General features: G+C 39.8%; 1 protein-coding gene across 3 annotated transcripts in view; it reads right to left on the bottom strand.

Moving 5' to 3' along the window:
• LOC126765909 (uncharacterized) overlaps positions 1-25315 on the bottom strand; it is a 63368-nt gene extending 38053 nt beyond the window's left edge. The window contains exon 1 of one of the 3 annotated variants that reach the window (XM_050483585.1): positions 25124-25315. The gene's annotated coding sequence lies outside the window, so the exon portion shown is untranslated. The remainder of the gene's footprint in view (positions 1-25123) is intronic. The other 2 variants (XM_050483583.1, XM_050483584.1) reach the window with 2 other exon arrangements.
• Between the last annotated feature and the right edge of the window lie 549 nt (positions 25316-25864).

Below are 25864 nucleotides of genomic sequence, written 5' to 3'. Positions count from 1 at the left end.
GCTAATGTAATATAAGCAATTTTTCGTGGCACCAAAAAAGTCTCCAAAATAGCTGATGGTTCTCCTCTGTGTCCAACTTAAAGTGATATCGGCGAAGTAACAAACCTTCCAATCCAAAATAGTCATTGGTTATAAGTTGCTGCTTCTGCACTCCAATACACCTGAATACCGCGCTTTGGATTGATGAGCAGATTTTGTAATTTTTTGCCTTTTTACACCAAAATTATTTAATTTTTCTTAGCACGCACAATTACACACTCTTTTATCAGGTAGAGTTGCCATATTTGATATATATGTATATACTACTTTAAGTTATAGGATCGATATATATATGTATTGAATACATTTCTCTTGAATATGTAATTGTTTTTATGAATTGTTTTGTTTTGCTGTTTATTTATTATTTCAAATTGTTACCTTAATTATAAAAAATATATTTACTTATCTACGTACTTATTAGTACTAGCATACAAATTGTGATATTTTTTGTGAATTGTTTTTGTTTCTCATGTTTATTAATATAATAGTGTGAAAATTGCAAAATACCCAAAAGTGGCACGATTCCGATTACTTTGGCGGAGGGGTATAAAACCGAATTTCGGTATATATGGGGTATGTGCGGATAGGGGAGCTTCTCCAGAGAAGAAATTTCCAAAAATAATATAAAAATAACTTTAATTTTTTTAAATATGCACGATTAAAAGTTCAAAAATGTGCACTAATAACACATGGTATTTCTCTAAGTTTCACTAAATTTTTTCACGATTTTCACTCTATATATTTAAATTTACACTCTAAACATTGAAATAAGTTCACATTTCACTTTTATTTTACCTAAATTTAGTAATTTAAAAATCACTTAGCACACTCATCGTTGAAAAGGTTAGATTGTTTACAATTATGAGGAAAACGAGCCTTGCCACGATACGACGAAATGGAGCGCTGCCATGTGATAATAAGGAAATTCACCGAAATTCCTCTTTTCCCAAAAATTCCTCTATCCATGCACATGTATATGTTCTTTATTTAATTTAATAAACAAATAAGCAATATTATATATTATAGTAATATTATTTATTTATATAATTATTTATTTATTTAAGTATACATACGCCAAACGGCATTATACAACTAAAAAATTATAATTTATGTAATATTTGTTATGTAATTAAGAGGGAGGGATTAATAGTATTTAATACTAGTATAAATAAAGCTATAAATTGAACTAAAATTGTAATTAGGAAAGAGAAAGTGAAAAAGGTGTGACTAGGGATATTGCAGTTGGAGGATGGAGTCATGTGTAGAAGATCACGCAAGTGAGGAAAGTTCTCTGATCGCCATTCACTTGGGAGTGGCCAGAAACGATTCTTTTACACATGGCTCAAGCAGCTCACTACTTCCGGTCTTTGACCAAGTATCCTCTGGGTAGCCTAAGAACATCCGTTCGAAGGCGAGCTAAAGTGAGAAGGCGAAACATTCCCTACAAGGGTTGTGCGCTGGGTTTGGGACCCGCCACGTAAAAACACCCCCAGTGAAGAGCTACAACCAGCCTCGGAGGAGAGACCCCCCTTTTGATGACGACCATAGCAAACGAAATAAGGACTACGAATTGAGGGCATGCACCTGGAATGTCCGGTCCCTTAATTGGGAAGGTGCCGCTGCCCAGCTGGTTGATGTCCTCGTAAAGACAAAGGCTGACATCACCCCCGCCCAAGAAATGCGATGGACGGGACAAGGACAGAGACGAGTAGGTCCTTGTGACATTTACTACAGTGGCCATATAAAGGAGCGCAAGTTTGGTGTAGGATTCGTGGTGGGAGAGAGACTCCGTCGCCGAGTACTATCATTCACTCCGGTGAATGAACGTTTAGCCACAATCCGCATCAAAGCGAGGTTCTTCAACATATCGCTGATTTGCGCCCACGCCCCGACAGAAGAGAAGGACGATGTGACCAAAGATGCCTTCTATGAGCGCTTGGAGCGCGCTTATGAGCGCTGCCCCCGCCACGATGTCAAAATCGTGCTTGGCGACTTTAACGCCAGGGTGGGCAAAGAAGGTATATTTGGCACTACGGTCGGTAAATTCAGCCTCCACGACGAAACATCCCCAAATGGGTTGAGGCTGATTGACTTCGCCGGGGCCCGAAATATGGTTATCTGTAGTACTAGATTCCAGCATAAGAAGATTCATCAAGCTACCTGGCTGTCTCCGGATCGAAAAACTACCAACCAGATCGATCATGTGGTGATAGAAGGAAAACACGTCTCCAGTGTTTTAGATGTGTGTGCGCTCCGAGGTCCTAACATCGACTCGGACCACTATCTTGTTGCAGCTAAGATTCGCACCCGCCTCTGTGCAGCAAAAAACGCGCGCCACCAAACACAAGGAAAGTTCGACGTCGAGAAGCTGCAATCACAACAGACTGCCGAACGATTTTCTACTCGGCTTGCACTCCTGCTCTCTGAGAGCACTCGTCAACAACTCGATATAAGGGAACTGTGGGACGGCATTTAAAACTCCTTACGTACAGCTGCAACCGAAACCATTGCTTTTCGCAAAGTGCAAAAAAACAGCTGGTACGACGAGGAGTGCCGTGTCGCAGCGGAGAAAAAACAGGCTGCCTACCTCGCAACGTTACGATCGACCACTACACGTGCGGGATGGGATAGATACCGAGAGTTGAAGAGGGAAGCGAGACGCATTTGTAGACAGAAGAAGAAAGAGGCTGAAATGAGTGAGTACGAAGAGCTTGATAAGCTGGCCGACAGGGGAAATGCTCGAAAATTCTACGAAAAAATGCGGTGCGATGCCCAGAGCATAGTTAAATTATGGCGGGAACACTTCTCCAGCCTGCTGAATGGCAGTGAACGCACAGGAGAAGGCGAACCCGATTCCCCAATCGATGACGATGGAGCAGACGTTCCATTACCCGACCATGAAGAAGTTCGAATAGCAATTGCCCGCCTGAAGAACAACAATGCGGCAGGGGCCGACGGATTGCCGGCCGAGCTATTCAAACACGGCGGCGAAGAACTGGGATTAGCCTCCTCAACATCGCATATAAGGTTCTATCGAGCGTATTGTGTGAAAGATTAAAGCCCACCGTCAACAAACTGATTGGACCTTATCAGTGTGGCTTCAGACCTGGAAAATCAACAATCAACAAGGCGACTCCCTATCGTGCGACTTCTTCAACCAGCTTCTGGAGAAAATAGTACGAGCTGCAGAACTAAACAGAGAAGGTACCATCTTCTATAAGAGTGTACAGCTGTTGGCGTATGCCGACGATATTGATATCATCGACCTCAACACCCGCGCCGTTAGTTCTGCTTTCTCCAGGCTGGACAAGGAAGCAAAGAAAATGGGTCTGGCAGTGAACGAGGGCAAGACGAAATATCTCCTGTCATCAAACAAACAGTCGTCGCACTCGCGACTTGGCTCTCACGTCACTGTTGACAGTCATAACTTTGAAGTCGTAGATAATTTCGTCTATCTTGGAACCAGCGTAAACACCACCAACAATGACAACCTAGAAATCCAACGCAGGATAACTCTTGCCAACAGGTGCTACTTCGGACTGAGTAGGCAATTGAAAAGTAAAGTCCTCTCTCGACGAACAAAAGCCAAACTCTATAAGTCGCTCATAATTCCCGTCCTGCTATATGGTGCAGAGTCTTGGACGATGTCAACAACGGATGAGTCGACGTTGCGAGTTTTCGAGAGAAAAGTTCTGCGAAAGATTTATGGTCCTTTGCGCGTTAGCCACGGCGAATACCGCATTCGATGGAACGATGAGCTGTACGAGATATACGACGACATCGACATAGTACAGCGAATACGCTGGCTAGGTCATGTTGTCCGGATGGACGAAAACACTCCAGCTCTGAAAATATTCGACGCAGTACCCGCCGGGGGAAGCAGAGGAAGAGGAAGACCTCCACTCCGTTGGAAGGACCAAGTGGAGAAGGACCTGGCTTCGCTTGGAATATCCAATTGGCGCCACGTAGCGAAAAGAAGAAACGACTGGCGCGCTGTTGTTAACTCGGCTATAATCGCTTAAGCGGTTTCTACGCCAATTAAGAAGAAGAAGAAGGGATATTGCAGTAAACGTGACTTGATATCCGGGATGAAGGCACTGAGTGATCCGCTGTAGAAGTCCACATCACTATGTAATGAGTTGACGAGCCTGGCCAGTCGGTTGTGAGGATCATTGAAAACGTAGCTCTTGGTAGTTTTCATAGTCTTCAGGAGGCGGTTACGTCTCAGTGAGGGACCCACAGATGTAAATTCGAAAATGCTGATGATGTCTGGCGCATCGATAAGGCCGTTCACGACTTTAAAGAAAAATATCATGTCAGCTACTTGACGACGTTCTTGCAGGCTGTTGATGTTATAGTATCTATAGACATCAGACACTGTTGTAACCACCAGGAATACCATATCGATAGCCAAGACATTTACACAGCTTTGATTGTATTTTTTCAATGCGACTAGTAGCAGCATCGGTATAAGGCTACCAAATTACAGAGCCATATTCTAAAATTGGCAGAACCATCGATGAAAAAAGGCGTAGCAGTGAAATGGGATTCGTGAAATCCTTACTAGTTCTAGTAATGAATCGCAGAACCTTAAAAGCCTGGAGAGTGATCTTCTCGATATGCTTGTTAAACGTCAGTTTATTGTCTATGATGATACCCAGGTCCTTTACATGATCCACTTCACTTAACAACTCATCGTTTAGATAATAATTAGCTGGTATTCTGATATGTGACCGTGAGTAGGATACAGTTACACATTTTCTGACATTCAAGTCTAATTTGTTTAATCGGCACCAGCTTGTCTATGTCATTCTGAAGAACTCGAAGGTCTTGCTCACTGTTTATTATTCTGAAGATCTTCAAATCGTCTGCATAAATCAAAAATTCTGATTGAAAGTTGTCGCCAATATCGTTTACGAAGATATTAAAGAGAATAGGCCCCAGATGTGACCCCTGAGGTACTCCTGAGGTGACATTATGCTTAGCAGACAGGTATCCGTCTACTTTGACTTGAAAGTGTCTTCCTGTAAGATATGATTGAATCCAACACAGTGGATTACCGCTTATACCGTATCTTATAAGTTTGTTTCCCAGAATAGTATGATCCACCCTATCAAAAGCCTTGCTGAAATCGGTGTAGATGGTGTGAGCTGAGTGGCCATTGTTTAGGGCATCTAGCAGTTATTTTAAGTAGATAAACAGGTTAGAGGAAGTCGACCTTCCGCCGACGAAACCATGCTGCTTGTTGGTGATAATATTTGTGAAGAATGCAGTGAGTTGTGGAAGAACTATCTTCTCGAAAAGCTTAGCCAGAGCTGATTGGATGCAAACTGGCCTGCAGTTAACGACCTTTGACTTTGGTCCGTCCTTGTGGATCGGACAGATGTAGGATGATTTCCATATAGTTGGGAAAACACCATTTTGTAGTGAGTAACTGATTAAGTGTGTGATATGTTCGCTAAGGCTGATTGCACAGTTTTCAAGAAATGTATTTGGTAGGCCGTCCGGACCAGCACGTTTCTTCAAGTTCAGTGTCGACAACATTTTATGGACATCATTGATGTTAACGCCAAATTCATCCATGGTGACAGTCGGGGTTGGTTCTACTTCAGTTGACGGTGAACACTGGTGAGAATTTTGGTTGTACCTTACCTTAACACACTACACTACACACTACTAGTGTACACACTATTGAAAAAGGATGCAAACATATTGCTGATATCGATACCTGAGTCTGCCGTCAAATTATCCTAGGACATGGTGGACGGGATGTCACCATTACCTCTTTTTTTATGTTTGACAAATTTCCAGAAAGCATTAGCGTCATTCTGTACTTGTCGTTCAATTTTATCTATGTAATTCTTATAGCACTGTTTATTTAAAATTTTACTTTCTCTCCTGATTTCGCTAAACTTTCTATAATACTTTTTGCAATTGCACTTCTTGTATGTAGTATGTGCTTCCTTCTAAAGTATCATTTTGTGTTTTAGTTCGCTTGAAAACCAGTACGAAAAGTTGTTATTTAGTGAACGGACAGGCACATAGGCAGATATACCTCTTTGAATAATGTCATATAAGACTTCAACTTTGCTGACTATGGTAGAGGATGAATACAGGCTCGACCAATCGACGTTTAGAAAAAATGCATTAAGGCTTTCGTAGTCAGCACTTTTGAAATCATTGAAAGGTAAAGTTACTGGTTTGAGGCTGAGCTGGAGTTCGATCGTGATATCAAGGGCTGGATGGTATCGATCCATTGTGGTAATTGCCTGCGTGTGATCAACATGTATATGCTGATTACTGAAACAAAGATCAAGTAAATTATGATTATCAGCTTTAATGTTATTAAATTGGCGGCATTCTAACAGAGAGAAGCCTTCATAGAGTGAATTTTCAGTCTAAATGAGGCGAGCTACTTGGAAGGTTGAAATCCCCCGTGATGAGGAAGTTGGTATCTTTGTGCTTTTCTTTCAGGAACTGGAGTGTTTCGAGAAACGCTTGGTAAGCGGCTAGTGATGCTCTCGGAGGAATGTAGACACAACCAATAATGATGTCTGAACTATTGCACTTGATTTTTACGTAGATGTGTTCAATACTATCATCGATGACTGGAATACATTCAGCGTGCACAAACTTCTTTATTGCGATGGAAACACCCCCACCTCGATTACTATTACTTGTGATATTGTTTCTATCCTTCCTGTAAATATTAAAAGAATCATCTATAACTTCCCCATCCTGGATAGCTGGGTGAAGCCATGACTCAGTGATGCAGAAAACATCAATACTGCTAATCGCTGCTGCTGTGAGAAAGCTGCCGAGCTTGGTACGTAGCCCCCTCACATTCTGATAATGGATGTACAAGATTGTTTGAATTTCCCTTTTCGTTGAACGAGCGAAAATTCTTATTGACTAATTTCGGGACGCCATTAACGTATTTTATTGTCTTGGAGGAATCGCCATTCTTCACCAGAGAATCCAGCTGTGTGCGAAGGGTCTTGAGGTGCGCCAACTGAGCGGAGGTGAGATCTGATTTAAATATGACTTTGGATGATCCGTCAACAGGTTCCGGTGGTTTGGACTTTAATATAGCACGAGCAACAGATGGGGAAGTTGTTTCAACTAGCAGCGGGCGATTACGGCCAACAGTTGGGCGACCCAGTCGTCGGAGTTTCAATTCATCTAAACTGACAGGTAAATCGATTGGCAAGATGGACTGGACGGTAGCTCTGTCTTCCTCAAGACGGTCTTTGCCATCTGCTCTGCTTAACTCTTGAACATTCAACATAACAACGTTCGATTCCCGTTTTTTGTGTTCGGAAAACTCTGCAATAATTTCTTCAAATTCAATTTCAAAAGTTGTTGTGAGCTTTGAGTACTGGTCATCAAGCAGACGTTTAAGTTTAAGCATGGTGATGTTACCATCGTTATCACTTTCAGAGTCAAGATCATCCTGAGTGATGATACTAACCTCCAAACGGCATGTTCCACATTTCCATTGATAACCTTGATGCTTTATTTTATTTGCTAGCTCGGTGAATTCCGCTCTATTAAGTTTCGCACATTTGGAATGAATCCATGTACGGCAATTTGTGCACATGACACTTGGTGAATTTGCGACCGTTTTACAAACGGCACAAGTAAGCTGCGGCTGATTGATTTTTTTAGGCGGCATTTTGCGTCATATATCATACGATACAAAAAAATTTGCGTTTATTTTGTTGAGCACTGCACTAAATAATAATTAACTACTAATGAGCAATTTTTATTAATTTTCTTCAATATTTAACTTTTGTTCAATTATTTTTGTTCACACCATAACAAAGGGTTGCCATTTGTATTATATAATAATATTATATAGTATATTGTCACGTAATATACAAAATAACGTATTATCAAAAATAAATAGAAAGCGCTGACAGATATAATAACCAAAATTTAACCATTTTATAACGAAAACTCAAATTTTGTTTCAATATCAGTGCAAGATAACCAAAAACTATAACCACTTTATAACGAAACTCAATATATTTTTTTTTATTTTAACGCAGAAAGGAGTACTACGCGAAAGTACGTCAGTCACCCCTGGGTATTCGCTCAACCAGGGTTATTTTTTTAAAGCGCGGCCGAAGGCCGCCAACGCAGAAAGGAGTACTACGCGAAAGTACTTCAGTCACATGAATTAGATATTACACATATACATATGGAGAAAGTATTTTTTCTTATAGTTAATAAAGAAAAAGAATCACGCGAAAAAGCAAACAAAGAAAAATTGTTAAAAATCCTACATATTTACTGTTTAAGAGGGTTGGGTTTAGTATCGCGCCGGTTAATTTTGGCTCACTGTACCTAAACGAGAGAACCAAATTGAAAATTTTAAACACGCATGTATGCTTAAATTATCGAACTTTATTTTAAAACATATTTTATAAAAATCGATCCACAAGTTCACTTTAAAAAATGCTATTTTTTGCAAATTTCTAAATATATGCCAGTGTATTTTCATCAGTTGTGCATTGTACCAAACATACATTTACACGCACATATATTACTTATGAATTATAAAAACCACTAGTAATGTTTTTAATTACTTTTGATTGTTAATTTCTTTGTAAATCTTTAAATAAAATACACCTTTTTCTGCATTGAGTTCAATAATACGAAAAACCAAAATGACTGCCTAATTTGAACTGTCAAATTACCGAGAAAGCACGAACAAAAGGGAATAAATTAAACCCACTTAGCAATAATGGGGTTGGCTTTAGTATACCATCCCATGATTTCAGGGTTTAGTGGTATGGTTGGATAGAGCTGATGCTCCTGATTAAGAATATAGATAATTATTGCCGCCGCAAACTTATAGTTTTCGAGATATTTGCATTTAAAGTTGAAAATTTTGCAAATTTTATCTTGCAATTTCTCGATTTCTCTTAATTATTTATTTCATATTATGCACTTTTTATGCACTTACACTTCACTACATCGTTTCAACATATTTTTTTCCAAAAATTATTTAGGTATTTGCTTAAAATAAGCATTTTATATTTTACACAAATTTCATTCCTTCAACAATAACAAAAGTATTCCGTGTTGACAGATAGTAAGTGTTGCCATAATTACACATTTATCAAACGAATAAAAAATAGGTTTATACCCCAAATACATAAATTATTGCCGCAAAATGCAAAAAGAAGTTTTACTCAAAAAAATCCTGACACTCCCCGGTGTTGGATCGGCCCTCAAAAAAATAAGAAGCGCGGCCGAAGGCCGCCAATGCAGAAAGAAGTGGGACGCGAATGGACTAATGTTTATCCTGGTGTTGGATCGGCCAGGGTTTTTTAAGCGTGGCCGAAGGCTGCCAATGCGCAAAGGTAATCTAAAAGTTATGTTAAATAGGGTATATCATCCTCTTTAAACTACATTTTCTATAACGGATATTGTTAAAACTAAACAAAGTACCGTTCTTTTTGTTGTCCGTTTTGTCATTATCTTCACATTTATCAATTCCGCGTTTCGCCTTTTTAAACTACATTTTCTATAACGGGTATTGTTACAATTAAACAATATACCGTTTCTTTTTTCCCGTTTATAATAAGTTTCATATTTATTTCATTTTAATTCCGCGATTGGATACAGGTGTATAAAGTTTAAATTATATATAAATACATATATAATTATTAAAAGTTATATTTTAAAAAATGAGTTCAAATTCATCAGGTAAGTAATATAAGTTTTAAATTGATAAAAATATAACTTAAGGTATTTAAATAGAGCGTCGGAGCGTCAAAAAGCCGTGGTATCGTTAAGCGAAGCAATGTGCTTAAAGCGTCCGAAGTAAAGTCAAAGTGGAATATTGGAAAAATAATCCAAACATTTGACTCTAAAGAGAAGTGTATTTCCTTTGCCGAAGAACAAGGATTGATTCTAAAAGGTAAAATTTGCCGGACGCATAAAGTGTCAATGACGCTGTCGTTATATAAAAGTAGCACTGTTGGGGTGTTTCGATGACGGAAAGGGGTTTGTCGGAACAGAACTGCGTTAGCAAGGTCGAGCGATACTTGGTTCGACAATGTGTTTTATTCCTCTGCGAATGGTAGGCACCTTGTCGTGGTGCAGGGGCTTAAGTCGCAAGGCATACTCGGCACCCCCCAACCGGTGAGGGTGGTGTCAGCTGGGCACAGCCCATGCAAGTTGTCGGGTGCCGCATGCGTGCGGCAACCAAGAGCTACCACCTCCTAATCCAGGGTGTTAAGCGACTCCCGTGCCCATTGGATGATTTGCAGCCAGGAGGAAAATTCGGCTGTATTTTAACGGAGCCTTCCCAACACCGGGCCGAATTGGGAAGTAACGGTGGCCTTACCGCGGCATGGGGCTCTGGCGCGGCGGACCTTGGAGTTCCCCTAAAAACACATAGACCCGACAGCTCACCTCGTTGAGCCAAGGGTCGTACGAAAAGGATGAACGAAACAACAACAACAACCACTAATAACTCAACGACAACCATGACACGGCAACGAACAAAGCAGGCGACAATGGACAAGGGCAACAACAGCGGTACTGTTGCAGGCAAGGGAGGCTCAGGGGCTAAACGTAAGTTCAGCTTCCTGGACGCCCTGTCGCCTGATGAGCGAGCGCTGTTTGAGGAGCATGCGAGAGATGATGATGATGACATGCCCTCATGCAGCAGTACTCAACAGGTGACATCCACTGCACCCTCTAACAGCGCAGCGGACCACTCCGCAACTCCTCAAAGCAGGATCAGCCCAGAGGAGTCGCAATAATCTTGCGCAGCAGGAGGCACGCGCAAAAGGAAAAGGAGGCGCAGGGGAAGACTGCCCCCTCTACCATCATGAGGTCGTCCGGGTGGGAACGATGACCCCCGTAGGCGGGGTGTGAGTTGCGTAGCAGGAGGCACGCGCAAAAGGAAAAGGAGGCGCAGGGGAAGACTGCCCCCTCTACCACCATGAGGTCGTCCGAGTGGGAACGATGACCCCCGTAGGCGGGGTATGAGTGGTGCCAGCCTAAAATGGGACCTTAGGCACCTCCAGGAGGGAAGAACTCCTGAGGAGGCCGAAAAACTAGCAAGGAACAGAGTCAGAGGCAACAGTGCCTCCCCGACCTCGAAGGTGCGTAAGGGCGCAAACACCGCATCCAACAGTAAGGGGAGCAGCGGGATTCGGGGCAGCGGTCGAGTCAACGCAAATCCAACCGCTAGGACTGGTAGTGTCAGGATAGCAACCCCGGCAGCCAAACGCAAGAGCAGCCAAATTACGCCACAGGAGCCATCAAACTCCAAGAGACAACGGGGCAGCTACGCCCAGGTAGCTGGGGGCCAGCTCTCTGCACCGAATCCATCGCGGGCAGCTGAGGGACAGCGCAGATATGCGGATGCCTTAAAGGGCATACGGATGGCTGTGCTGCCCCTGAACTACCAGGCGGAGATTCTAAAAGGAGGAATAAGCTGCCCCTGGTTCTGGGGTGTGACGCGAATGCGCATCACACAGAATGGGGAAGTACGGACTGCAATGTACGAGGTGAGTCTCTCCAAGAATTTATCATTAGCAATAATCTAAGTACTGAAAATGTTGGGTGCGAACCCACATTCGTCACAAGTAATAGGAGGGTGGTGCTGGACATCACCCTAAGCAACGAGCTCATGTCAGGGGTGGTATCGCAGTGGAGGGTATCGTCAGAACCTTCAATGTCAGACCACAGGATCTTGAGATTCGGGCTAGGGGTGGAGGTCATGAAAATTCCCGCTAAACCCATTCCCAAGAACACCAAATGGACTGTTTATCGGGATGCGTTAGAACGGAATCTGTTAGGGGAGGGGAAGTCGGTCAGAGGTACATCAGCCCTGGGTTTGGAGAGCAGGATATCTGCGCTGAACCAGGCCATTACAAACGCGTATCACTGCAGCTGCCCCCTAAAGACGATCACCAAGGGGCGTAAATGCCCCTGGTGGTCTAGTAAACTCTAGGATCTCCGATCGAATGTACGTAAGCTTTTCAATAAAGCCAAGCGTACTGGGAACTGGAACTTACAAAAGCAGCCTAACTGCTTATAATAAAGAGATTAGGTCTGCAAAACAAGAAAATTTCAGGAATTTCTGTGAGAACGTCTCCTCAGTACCAGAAGCAGCTGGACTGCACAAAGCTCTGGCCAAGAGAAAGACGAACACAGAATTAGCGATTCAAAAAGGCGATGACACTTATACGACAAATGCGGAGGAGAGGGCTACGGTACTCCTACGTAGGAATTTTGCGGAGACGGTTGAGGTGGACCTGTGCCTACCTGTCGCAGAGCACAAGCCGTCTCGGCTGGACTGGGTGCTTGCAAGAAAATTGTTTACTGCGGACTCAGTCAGGTGGGCCACGGCCTCGTTCGCCAAATTCAAGTCTCCGGGTGCGGACGGCATCCTTCCGGCGCTTCTGCAACAAGGTGAGCAGATCCTACTGCCACACCTTGTACAGCTGATGAGAGATAGTCTGGCGCTGGCGTATTTCCCTGAACCTTGGAGGACAGCAAAAGTGATCTTTATACCGAAAGTGGGAAGGAAAGACTATTCGCTGGCTAAATCCTTTGGACCGATTAGTCTAACCTCCTTCTTACTGAAAAGTATGGAAAAGATCCTAGACTAGGAAATAAGATCGAAGGCTCTTGAAACTGCACCCCTGCATGCAAATCAGCACGCGTACAGAGCGGGCAGATCGACGAATACCGCCCTGTACCAGCTAACCTCGGAGATGCAGAGCTCGCTGGATACGGGGGAGGTGACGCTATGCGCCTTCCTAGACATCGAAGGTGCCTTTGACAATGCGTCCCACGGGAGGGTGGCAAGGGCACTGGAGAAAAGGAATGTGGCACCTACAGTGCGCAGGTGGATAGAGGCTGTACTGCGCACCAGAATAGCTGAAATCACATCAGAAGGTACCACTATCCGTCTCGGTACTAAAAAGAGCTGCCCACAGGGAGGAGTGCTATCCCCCCTGTTGTGGAGCCTAGTCGTGGACGAACTACTGGTGCTGCTAACAAACAATGGAATCCGCTGTCAAGGATATGCGGACGACATTGTTATCATAGCTAGAGGCAAATTTGTGAGTACTCTCTGCGATATCGTACAAAGGCGACTAGGTCTAGCCAAGGGTTGGTGCAACAGTGTTGGACTAAACATCAACACCTTGAAAACGACCATCGTCCCATTTACGAGGCGCAGGTCTCTGCCTGGCCTGAGAAACTTAACACTCGGAGGCAGGGAGATAGAGATGACAAACATGGTCAAATACCTAGGTCTCACGCTGGATTCCACGTTAAGATGGAAGCAGCACATTGACCTGCATGGTCAAAGCTACTAAGGCACTGATGGTGTGCAACCGGCTGGCTGGTAGATCCTGGGGGTGCAAACCAAGGATCATCAGATGGTTGTACACTATGATAGTGCGTCCAATTGTCACTTACGGGGCGGTGGTTTGGACACCGAAAGCAGAGCAAACGACGGTAGCACTCAAACTATCGAAACTGCAAAGGCTCGCGTGCGTCTGTATGACAGGAGCTATGCGCACCTGCCCGACAGCTGCACTTGAAGCCCTGCTGGAGCTCACCCTGCTACACCTACTAATTGGTCAAGTCGCCAAGTACACTCTGCTTCAAATGACAGCAGAGGGGACTGCCAAAGGTAAAATAATCTCGTCCCAACGCATGGAAGAGCTAAGTGGCATCATACCACTGGCTCCTCTTCCAAGGGACGGCATTAACAGCCGTTGAACCAGCTGAGCTTCACTAAGAAGTTTAAAATCACCCTCGGCAGCAAGGCCGAATGGAGCGACTCCGCATTCGAGCTGCTATTCAGGGATAGCTCGATCAGGTGGTACACCGACGGCTCGAAAACGTCGGGGGGAATTGGCGCAGGGGTCGCAGGACCGCTCGCACAAGACTCTCCATACTTATGGGTAAGTTTCCGAGCATATTCCAAGCGGAGGTATTTGCTATAAGTCGGTGCGTAGAGTTAAACCTCCAACGCGGCTATCGCAACGAACGTATAGCTATACTAAGCGATAGCCAAGCGGCACTCAAGGCGATCTCGTGATACGAGTTAAAATCGCTATTGGTGCAGGAGTGTATAGACCGGCTCAACAGTCTTGCAGATTGCAACCAGGTGCACCTTATTTGGGTGCCAGGCCACAGAGGCATCGCCGGTAATGAACTGGCCGATGAGCTTGCCCGCTCTGCAGCATCCACCAGCATGGTAGGACCGGAACCTTTCATAGCGGTGGGTCCCCACACCATAAAGGAACAGGTTCACAATGATGTAGCAGTGGGTAGGGAGATACATTGGCAACACCTTCCAGGCTTGCGGCACACAAAGTTGCTGATGAAGGGTTATAACCTCAAAAGGTTTAAATGCATAATCAATCTCCCAAGAAATAAAGTCAGGCTACTGATCGCCTTCTACACCGGCCATTGCAAACTGAAAAAGCACGTATTCAACATGGGCCTAGCTTCTTGTGCAAATTGCCGGTTCTGCGATTTGGAACCCGAAACTCCTGAACACCTAATGGATTGCACGGCAATCTGTAGGCGCAGGGAAAAGGCCTTTGGATCCATGTTTCTAAATAGGGATCACATCGCCTCAATAGCACCTAGCAGTATATTGGAGTTCATCAATTTGCTGGGGCTAGCTGAGACGCTGTGAGTCAGGAAAGGGCACAATAGACCCTAGGTCGCGGTGCAATCCTATTTAATTTATCTATCTATCTATCTATGTGAAAATCCCACTTCCGCAGGTATTTTATCTAATGTATGCATATGCATCTCATTGGTCGCAGTTGGAACTAGTTTTATCTAGCGCTACTATATGTGACTGGTATAATTACTGCCGCGAAGCCGTAGTATTACCACCAGGTAGCGGTAGGTAAAATTGGTGGCCCTGGTAAAACTGTTCAAATAGATGAAAGTAAATTTGGGAAGAGAAAATACAACAAAGGTAATAATAAAAATATATTTTTTTTTTATATAATTAATATATATTTATATGTGTCAACGCTGAGTGGAAAGACACGTGTTTAAAGTCGCAATTTTTTCGTAAAGATTAAAGAAAATTTTACAAAGAATAAAATATATATCAAAACCAACCAAAAACTTATAGGACCTTTAACTAAGGACCTACAAATAAGAAATGTGATTGTAAAAAAGTTCATGCGAATGAAAAAAAACTACCCACAATATACTCTGTAAACTGATATTTACTGAAATTTCAAGTTTTTATGCCCAACATGCCTCCTAAAGGAAGCACAAAGCCGACGCACATATGTGGCAAATGCAATTCCATAGTTCATGATAAATCAGCAAGTGTATTATGTACTGGTTGCCGTATATGGACTCATTCTAAATGCACTGGGCTCACTAGACCTGAATTCACTGAACTAGCTAATAATATCAAGTTGCAAGGCTTCCAATGGAAATGTGACCGCTGTAAATTAGAGGTTAGTGTTGTCGCCGATGACGACCCTGAATCCGATAGCGATGATGATAATGTAACTATGTGTAAGCTAAAAAGTCTGCTTGATGCTCAATACTCTAAACTTGATGCCTCGTTCGATAGCAAATTTAATAGTTTTAAGTCCTCCATCGAAAAGAATATTGTTGACATCAGGAAGGATGTCTCGAACCTAACCAAGAAGCACAAGCATACGAATGACATATGTACTGGGCTTGAAAGCAGAATGAGAACTATTGAAGGTAAGCTCAAAACCTTCTCTAATGTTCCTGCTCCAGCAGCAGATGTCTTCGCTGAATTCGCTGAACGTAAGAGACGTGAAACGAACGTCGTCTTGTTAAAAGTCACTGAATCAACGAAAGCAGACGGTAAAGACCGTCTTGAAGAGGACAGAGCTAATATCCTCTCAGTTCTGCCTCGGGACTTGACTTGTAACGTGGACCATTTTAAGATTCGTCGTTTGGGCCACCCATCGCGCGGGCGCACTCGTCCACTTCTCGTTGTTACTCCATCTCCAACTGTAGCGCGTGCAATACTCAAATCTAAACTGCTGGAACCCGCTGCTGGATCTAATAAAGTGATCTTTAAATCTGATCTCACTCCCTCTCACCTAAACCACCTCAAGAACTTCCGGGCGCAGTTAGATACCTTAACGAAAAATGGTGATACATCTAAGACAATAAAGTATGTCAATGGTGTTCCTAAATTAGTAGATAAAAATTTTCGCTCGATCATCGATAAGGGAAACCCAACATAGTCTGCAAGTCCATTACCAGAACGTAAAAGGTCTTCGAACCAAGCTCAGAGATTTTATCACGGCAACGTCAACTAGCAGCATCGATACCTTCTGTATTTCTGAGACATGACTTCATCCAGCTATTCACGACGGGGAGGTAATTGACGACACATTTAACATTTTCAGGCAAGATAGAAATAATTCAACAAGTATCAGCGAACGCAGTGGTGGTATCCTCATAGCATTAAAAAAAATATTTCCATGCTGAGTGCATCCACATCCCCGATGATAGCCTAGAACAAATATATGTGAAAATTAAGTGCAATAACTGTAATATCATCGTGGGGTGTGTTTACATTGCCCCTGAGCTTCACTCAATGTATACCAGATTTATCTTGATACGCTTTACTACTTGAAGGATAATCACAGGGACGCCAACTTTCTTATCACTGGAGATTTCAATCTTCCTGGTAATTCACCACGTTCAGATTGCGAAAATCTACTTTATGAAGGTTTCTCTCTAATGGAATGCATACAATTCAACAAAATCTTAATGGACAATAATAACTTACTTGATCTTTGTTTCAGTGACCTACACGTACATATTGAGCGTACCCAGGAAATCATCCAGCTTTGGGTATATCAATTGAGCTTCAACCGAGTCTTAAGCCTACATTGTCACCTTACTTAGACTTCTAGAATGCTGACTATGTCAATCTCAACAATTTTTATCTAAACACAGATTGGTCTAATCTTTACTTATCGTCCTCCATGGACAGCAAAATCAAAGTTCTCTACGACATAATACACGTTGGTATCTCAACCTATGTTCCTGCTGGTATACCGAAAGACAATCTTTTTCCTCGTTGGTTTTCAAGTGAACTAAAACATAAAACGCTACTCAAGAAAAAAGCTCACGCTACCTATAAGAAACACAACACTAGTCCGAACTATATTAAGTTTAGTGGGCTCAGGCGTGAATGCAAGCAACTCAGCGCTGAATGCTACAACAACTACATAAACAAAGTTGAACTACGTGTCCAAGAGGACACTGATGCTTTCTGGCATTTTGTCAGGAACAAAAGAAGATGCAGCAGCGATTTCCCATCAACCATGTCCTGGAACAATTGTACAGCCACCTCAGGCTTGGAGATCAGCAATATGTTCGCATCGTTCTTCAAAAGTGTATACATTCAGGATCAATGCCAGAGCTCTTCATCACCCAATAATGAGCCTGCAGCTATTAATATCTTAGAGGAGTTTGCTGTCAGTATCAATGAAGTCCGCAAATATCTAATGTCTCTGAATATCAAGAAAGGTGCTGGTCCTGATGGCCTACCAAACATCTTTCTCAAAAATTGTGCCACCAGCCTCAGTGAACATCTCACACATATCTTTAGTTTCTCGCTTCACAATGGTACTTTCCTAATTGATTGCAAGATCTCGTTTGTGTGTCCTATTCATAAAGACGGCCCAAAGGCATATATCTCCAACTAAAGACCAATTTGCATTCAATCTGCTCTTGCTAAACTCTTTAAAAAAATGGTTCTTCTTCAACTGACTGCTTTCTTCTCAAACATCATCACCAGTAAAGAACATGGATTCGTCGGTGGGAGATCCACTACCTCCAACCTGTTCATTTACGTCAATTACCTGCTTGAATCTCTAAACAACGATAAAGTAATTCATTCCATCTACAAAGATTTTAGCAAAGCCTAAAGTTATTCAGAGCCATATCTTGCGAACAAGATACTATTATTCTCCAAAGTGACATGGATGCACTCTCGACCTGGCGCCACAAGAATAAACTTGATCTGAATATCAAAAAGTGCGCTGTCATTTCATTTTCACGATCGCACTCATGCACTCCACCTAATTACTACCTAAGTAATGAGGCAATAAACGTAGTTGAACAGGAAAAGGACCTAGGCATACTCATCGACAACATATTGACATTCAGCAAGCACATCGACAAGATCTTACATCATGCTTTCAAGGCACTTGGCTTTATAACTCGGACAAGTAAAGACTTTAAGAATCCAAACTCCATTCTGCGTCTTTTTTCCTCGCTGGTCCTCCCAGTACTGGATTATGGTAGTGTAATTTGGTCACCTTTCACTGAGGTGGCAATCAACCGGGTTGAAAGAATTCAGGCGAAACTATGTAAATTTAATTCTATAATTCCTAATGTTCTTCTTTAAAGTCGTGAACGGATTAATTGATGCTCCGGACATCACCAGCTGTTTCGAGTTGGCACCGACGGGTATCTTTTTAAGACGCAACCGCCTGCTAAAAACCTCAAAAAACTACGTGTTCAACGGCCCACACAATCGCATCGCGTTGCTCGTCAACTCGTTGCATACTGAAGTGGATTTCTACAACGGCTCACTCAACGCATTCATCCCTGATATAAAACGTCGTCTATTAAAATTCCCCTAGTCAAGACAAATTTAATTTTCTTTTACTTGCTGTACTATAATCTCTATGCATTAATTATATTATAATTTTATATTTCCTCTCTAAATCAATTTACATTATATTTCTATATATATGCTGTATAATGCCGATTGGCGTTAAATTATTAAATAAATAAATATTTTTTCTTCTTTTAGGGCGGAGAGTCGAGGGGCACTGGGTTCTTGGAATGGTTGAGGATGGGAGTGACGACCTTAGGCTGGAGGTATGTCCAGGCAATGTCAGGTCTGCTGAGGTGCTCATACCTTTGATAGAGAAGCACGTGGCAAAAGGCAGTGTTATATGTACTGATTGCTGGACGCACCGACGGGTTAATCACAGCGACCCCGATAATCCGTTCGTCGCCGAGGACGGGACCCATACTCAACGCATCGAGTCCCAGTGGCGCGTAATTAAACGTTTTTTCATAAAGGGCAATTACAATAATAGCGAAGATTTTTCTAATTTAATATTTGAATATATTTGGAGAAAAAATATTGCAAGTAATCATGATGATCCTTTTGTTAAATTATCAGATGCAATTAAATACAGATGGTATTTGATAAATGTGTAATTATGGCAACACTTATTATCTGTCAACAGGGATACTTTTGTTATTGTGCATGGAATGAAAATTGTGTAAAATATAAAATGCTTATTTTAAGCAAATAACTAAATAATTTTTGGAAAAAATATGTTGAATCAATGTAGTGAAGTGTAAGTGCATAAAAAGTGCATAATATGAAATAAATAATTAAGAGAAATCGAGAAATTGCAAGATAAAATTTGCAAAATTTTCAACTTTAAATGCAAATATCTCGAAAACTATAAGTTTGCGGCGGCAATAATTATCTATATTCTTAATCAGGAGCATCAGCTCTATCCAACCATACCACTTTTAACCCTAAAATCGTGGGATGGTATACTAAAGTTTCCCCTAATTTTTTTAATATTTCTTGTAAATAAAGCTTTATTTGAAATACAGTGCAATCGCGATTGAGGGAACACCTCGGTAGAGGGAACACGTAATTTTTTTCATTGACTACTCTGTAGAGGGAACTTTTCAGTTTCATTAGTACTCAGTTGAGGGAACTGGACCAAAAACAACTAAACAAAAACAAAAAATAAATAACAATGCATATGTTTTGTACCGTTTTTTTTTTTTTTGCTTTTTTCTATGCAATAAAAACATGCGGTCGTGTAATGTTTGTGTTTAAATGCGTATACCAAATCAGTTGGTTTGAAAATTTTGACACGTGCGCTTCCAAAATGGCAAAGAAAACGAAGTTGTTTTTAACTTTTAACACAAAAACCGAAATTTTGGAGAAAATTTCAAAAGGGGCGGGATGTTCGCAATTAGCAAAAGAATATAAAGTCGATAAGTCCACAATAACCCGAATAAAAAACAATAAGTCAAAGATTTTGAAAGCAGCATCCAAAATGCACCGCAAAAGAAAGTCCTTTAAGGCTGAAGAATATCCACGAATGGAAAAAAAGCTGTATGATTGGTTTATTAAACAAAGAAGTAAGCATGTGCCAATAGGCGGTTCCTATATTAGAGGAAAGGCGAAGCAATTGTTCGAAGAAATGTACGGATCAAGCAACAGATTCAATGCAAGTTGCGGTTGGCTCAATGGATTTAAAAAAAGATTTGGAATTCGTCTGTTAAAAGTCTGTGGTGAAAAATTATCATCAAATCCCGATGGAGTCCCAGAGTTCAAAAATAGACTTAAAAAACTAAAGGCTGAGCTTAGTTTATGCGATGACCAAATTTACAATGCGGATGAATCCGGTTTGTTCTGGAAAACCTTACCCGATAAAACTTACGTAAGTTTTTCTGAAAAAACTGCTCCTGGCAGAAAAATTGAAAAAGCTCGAGTGAACATTTTTGGCATGCACAAACGCAAGTGGAGTGCACAAGTTAAAACCGTTGGTAATTGGCAAGGCAAAAAAACCGCGATCATTTAAAAATTTTGAGCTACCGGTCGAGTATAAAAACTCTAAAAATGCTTGGATGACTGCATCATTTTTCAAAGAATGGTTTCATCATGCTTTTGTGCCACAGGTAATTTTATGGTTCTAACTTTTTGTCAATTTTGTAACACTTGAAATTTTTTTTAACATTTTGCAGGTTACACGTTTCTTGCAAAAACAAGGGCTGCCATTAAAAGCAGTTTTGATTTTAGACAATGCTCCTTGTCACCCTGGAGTAGAAGACTTAAAGTCAAATTGTGGATCAATTTTTACTATCTTCATGCCACCAAACGTCACGCCATTGATCCAACCGATGGACCAAAATGTAATTAGATTGGCAAAGTTACATTACAAGACAAATTTATTGAGATCAGCGTTTGGAAAAGCGAACACAGATGAATATTTAAAGAATTTAAATTTAAAAGACGCTGTTTGTATGTTGGCACATGCATGGGAACAATTAAGCCCTGTCGTCGTGGAAAAATGCTGGCATCCGCTTTTAAAAGATGATGTTTTTAATGAAGAAGGAGCAAACTGTAGCGAAGATGACGACATCCCCTTGAGTGTCTTACGTTCAAATACAATTCAGCAACAATCAACAGAGTATGCGGAAATAAATAATTTGCTGGAGAGCATAGTTCCAGAAGTAAGCCCTCATTTTTTATATGTAAAAGTACTAAATTTAACAAAGAAATATTTTCCACAGGTTACGTTTAATACAGCAGATTTGGTTGCTTGGGTTTCAACGGATGACCCTATTGAAGACTTGAATATAGTGGATGACGTTGCCGTTTTAGGTTCAGAAGACGAAGAACCAAATGAAAAATGCAATATAACCGCTTCAGAAGCCGTTTCAGTCTTTAACAAGGCTATAGAGTGGGCAGAAGAATACACTAATTCTCTTCCTAATATAATGGTTCTTAAAAATTTTAGGGAGGAGGATGTGAAGCAATGCCTTAAAACGAAAAAAAAGCAAACAAAAATTGTTAATTTTTTTTCAGCAGAATAAAGTTTTGCTTTCTTATTTTGTGAATGTACAAAGATGATCTCAAGAATAAAATCTATTTAACTTTTTTGAAAAAATAATAAAAGAAAGTGTATAAAATCTTAATCTGAGTTGAAGCAACAGTCTTGATTGAGGGAACAGGCCTTGCACGAATTAGTTCCCTCAATCGCGATTGCACTGTATTTTATTTTAGTTACAATTCTCTGCATTTGCACAATAAGAAAAGGGTTGCCATTGTTATTTTTTTTGGAGCGCGGCGCGGAAGTGAAAAGTGAAGTGATTGTGAAGTTTTACATATTTTTATAAAAATAACAATAAAAACCATTTCTCTAATTTATTAATTAAAGAACATCAATAATTACGTGTATATAATTGATAGAAAATATATTTTTAACATCTAAAGGCGTGTAAAGTGCAAAAGCGAATTTTTGATTTCGGGAAATACGATGTTTTTCTTTTAAAACAAAGAAAATATTGTTTTTAAAGGACGCGCCTAACATATTCGTAAAGTAGAACTAAAAACGAGTATTTTAAGACATTTTCCGTGAAAATTGGTGCACGTTTTCGGAAAAGCCGCTCTGCTGAACATTTACCCAATATGAGTGCATGATAACCAAAAAATATAACCAATTTATATCCAATATTCAAACAAAATTTAAGTTTTCGTTATAAAATTTATACATTTTGGTTATTATATGTCAGCGATTTCAATTTATTTTTTATAATACATTGGTTTGTATTTTAGGGGACGATATATATATTATTATATTTAAAATATGAGTTTTGGATATAAAGTGGTTATATTTTACGGTTATCATGTACTCATACATATTAGGGGTATTCTCTTGCTCTTGCAAGATTGCAGATTGCAAAAATACTATACCGAAATTTACAAGAGCACGAGAGAGAGCACCCATTGCAGAATCTAGTGATATATGAATGGCTAATTCGGTCCATTTGTTGTGAATGACTATTAAGCATGGCTATTGTGAATTGGCGCACCTTCTGCATACATTTTTAAGAAAAAAATTGTAACATATCTTTAAAATTTAAATAGAAATAATGAAATCCATTTAAAACTTATCTTCCTCAACAATTTAACGACGTAATATGTCTTTATGTAAAATGGCAACTACAACAGGGTTGCAATTATATTTTTGCGTGACATTGCACCCAAATATACATAGGTTTTGGTCTGACATATTTTACAGCCCTTGCAAATATTTTTCTGCGTGTGTTTGTTGTTGTGCCGTTGTAAATCTGCAATTCTTGCACCGTGCACCGGGTTTTGCAAGAGCAAGAGAATACCCCTATTGAAACAAAATTTGAGTTTTCGTACTGTACTGTAACCTTAAACTTTATTACGTAACATTATTATATAATATTACTAATACATGTATGTATATAATATTACTTATTTGCTTAATAAATTTAAAAAAGAAAATATCCATATGCATGAATAAAGGAATTTTTGCGAAAAAGAGGAATTTCAGCGAATTGCCTTGTCATCACATGGCAGCGCTCCATTTCTTCGTAATTTTTGGTAAACAAATGAGGTTCAAACGAGTGTAAAATGTAATTTTTAAAATAAAGATTTTTTAAATAAAAAACCTGCTAAAAGTGTAAAATGTGGATTTATTTAAAAGATTATAGTGTAATTTAATTAACTTGAAGAGAATAATGTGAATAAAGTGGGTTTAACGTGGTGAAATAGCTTCTTGAAATGTTCGAATTTTTGAACTTTAAGGTCAAATATCTCGTAAACTAAGCGTTTGCGGTACCTATAACCCCATATATTTTTTAAACAGGAGGACTTCCTCTTTCCAACGGTACCTTCAATCGATCCAACACCGGGGTGTTCAGAATTCTTTCGCGTAGAACTTCTTTCTGCAACTTTTTTTCTTTTATAAAAAATTGCTAAAAATTTTTGCGTTTTTCATTTATGTATTTGGGGTATAAAGTTTTTGCTTATTTTCTTTCGTTGACAAATAGGCAGATATGGCAATACCATTTATTTGCTAGTATGCAACCCTTTTCTTATTGTGCAAATGCAGAGAATTTAACTAAAATAAAATAATTAAAATAAAGCTTTATTTACAACAAATATTAAAAAAATAAATATACCGAAACGTTATAGTGAAGTGTTAGTAAGTGAAAAGTGCACAATAAAAGTGAAAAAGTTACTCACAATACACAAATTATCAATGTAAAAGTTGTCAATTTTTTAACTTTAAATGCAAATATCTTTAAAACTATAAGTCAGCGGCAACTAAATGTATATATTTTCGTGATCTGGAGAACGCCACCTTTCCAGTGACACCCATTTTATCCCCGAAATCCGGGGATGCTAATCTAAATGTTACCCACCCATTTTATTCCCGAAATCCGGGGATGCTATTCTAAATCCCAGCCTAATATTTTTCAACAGAGGCTTCATTGGCAAATGTTATAAAAAATTTGAGTTTTGACAGATCTCTCTCGAATCAAAGAATTTCGTATCATCTTATCCATGAGATCAGCTCAAACCTACCTACCCAACGTCATTTCAAGAATGAATATTTCATATGAACCTCAATGGCAATGTATTTGACATATTGCTTAAATTTAAATGGCTTGTCGAAAAGCCTCGATATTGTCTGGAAAGACGGTTGTTTTCTTATACATATGTATAAAAAAGTAATCAGACTATACCAGGCATTCAATATGCAAATTTATGACTTAGAACAGACAACTAAACAAGAAAAAATGTTTAAACATGATATACTTTAAAACTAAGTATGTATATATAAATATATGAGACATAATTGCCAAATGTGTTATTTCATTTATATGTATTATTTCAATTTACACTCATACACGTGCAATCTAGAAAACAAATCTATTCACTTTCGTTTCTTTCCCACATTTCCCTTGATGCACTTCACAGGTATCTATTGCACTGATGTCGTTTCCATCGAAATGCAATGGAACGGCACACTTTACAAAATGGCTACCTATTCAACGACTTTCTACAATATTCCGTTTGTTTCTTTTATTAACAACGACAATATATAACTAGTGTTTATGCCATTTTTATTAACAATTGTATTCAAAACGTAAATACTCCCCGAGAATTCACATAAACTACTTTTAAATTGTCTTCGATTAATTACACATATAAGAACATACTTATATATTTCATTTGTAGCAAACACAATTCATAAATATGAAAGCACAACAGAAATATACAGCCAAACGAATACTTTCACTAAATAGATACCAATCGTAGTCATGCAACTGCTACATGCATGGAATTTATATAAATATGTACACATATACATATTTATAAATGCATCTACATATAAACCAAAACCACAAACGCATTCATATCTAGAGTAATAACACACACACTTAACAATTTCGATCATATTATCATTACCGATTCCAAATAACTTAATAAATTTTAAATTCGCATTTGCCAACGTTTTACTTATTAATATTAGATGTTGCAATTTTAATATAAGACGTCTTTAATCTTGAAAATATTAACGATACTGAAGGTGTGTTCCCGAACAAAACACAACGCCACGACACTTTTCATTTTCCCATTTGCACTAAATTCGTGGTATCTAAGTAGAAGTAGTTTAACCCAATTCCAAATACCAAACTGTTTCATTTCGATACATGGTTGTATTTGTACTCTATTTTCTACAGTTGAAAATGCTTTACTCAAGTGCCGAACACATAGAGCACGACAGACTTTCCGCGACATCTGTCAAATACTAACATGTACCAGAGAATGTATAATATAGAGAAGGTTCAACTACGGACAAGCGTGTGAACTGTCAAGAGCCATGAATTTTCTATTAGTGGATTTCACCACTTTTGGCTCGGCAGGAGAAATTTTAACAGAAATGAGTGAACAGAGCTGAGCATTGAATGAAAATTATGCTCAGAAATATATATTGCTTTTACAGACGCATGTTGGTCTTTTGACTTATATTTTTATACGTTTACATGCTATCATATCAATTGATATGAATATAATTTTGCGAATTTTTGTGAATTCATGCAAAATTGATAACATTATTATTAAATCATGCTATTTTCATGATAATATTTGTAGTTAATGGGCAAATGAGCTACTTTTTAAACATTCCTTATCTTTGATAATATTATA

The sequence above is a fragment of the Bactrocera neohumeralis genome, unplaced genomic scaffold (genome assembly GCF_024586455.1).
Source record: "Bactrocera neohumeralis isolate Rockhampton unplaced genomic scaffold, APGP_CSIRO_Bneo_wtdbg2-racon-allhic-juicebox.fasta_v2 cluster11, whole genome shotgun sequence".
NCBI lineage: Eukaryota > Metazoa > Arthropoda > Insecta > Diptera > Tephritidae > Bactrocera > Bactrocera neohumeralis.
The sequence above is the reverse complement of the archived record's forward strand: the minus strand, read 5'-3'. Positions and strand labels throughout refer to the sequence as shown.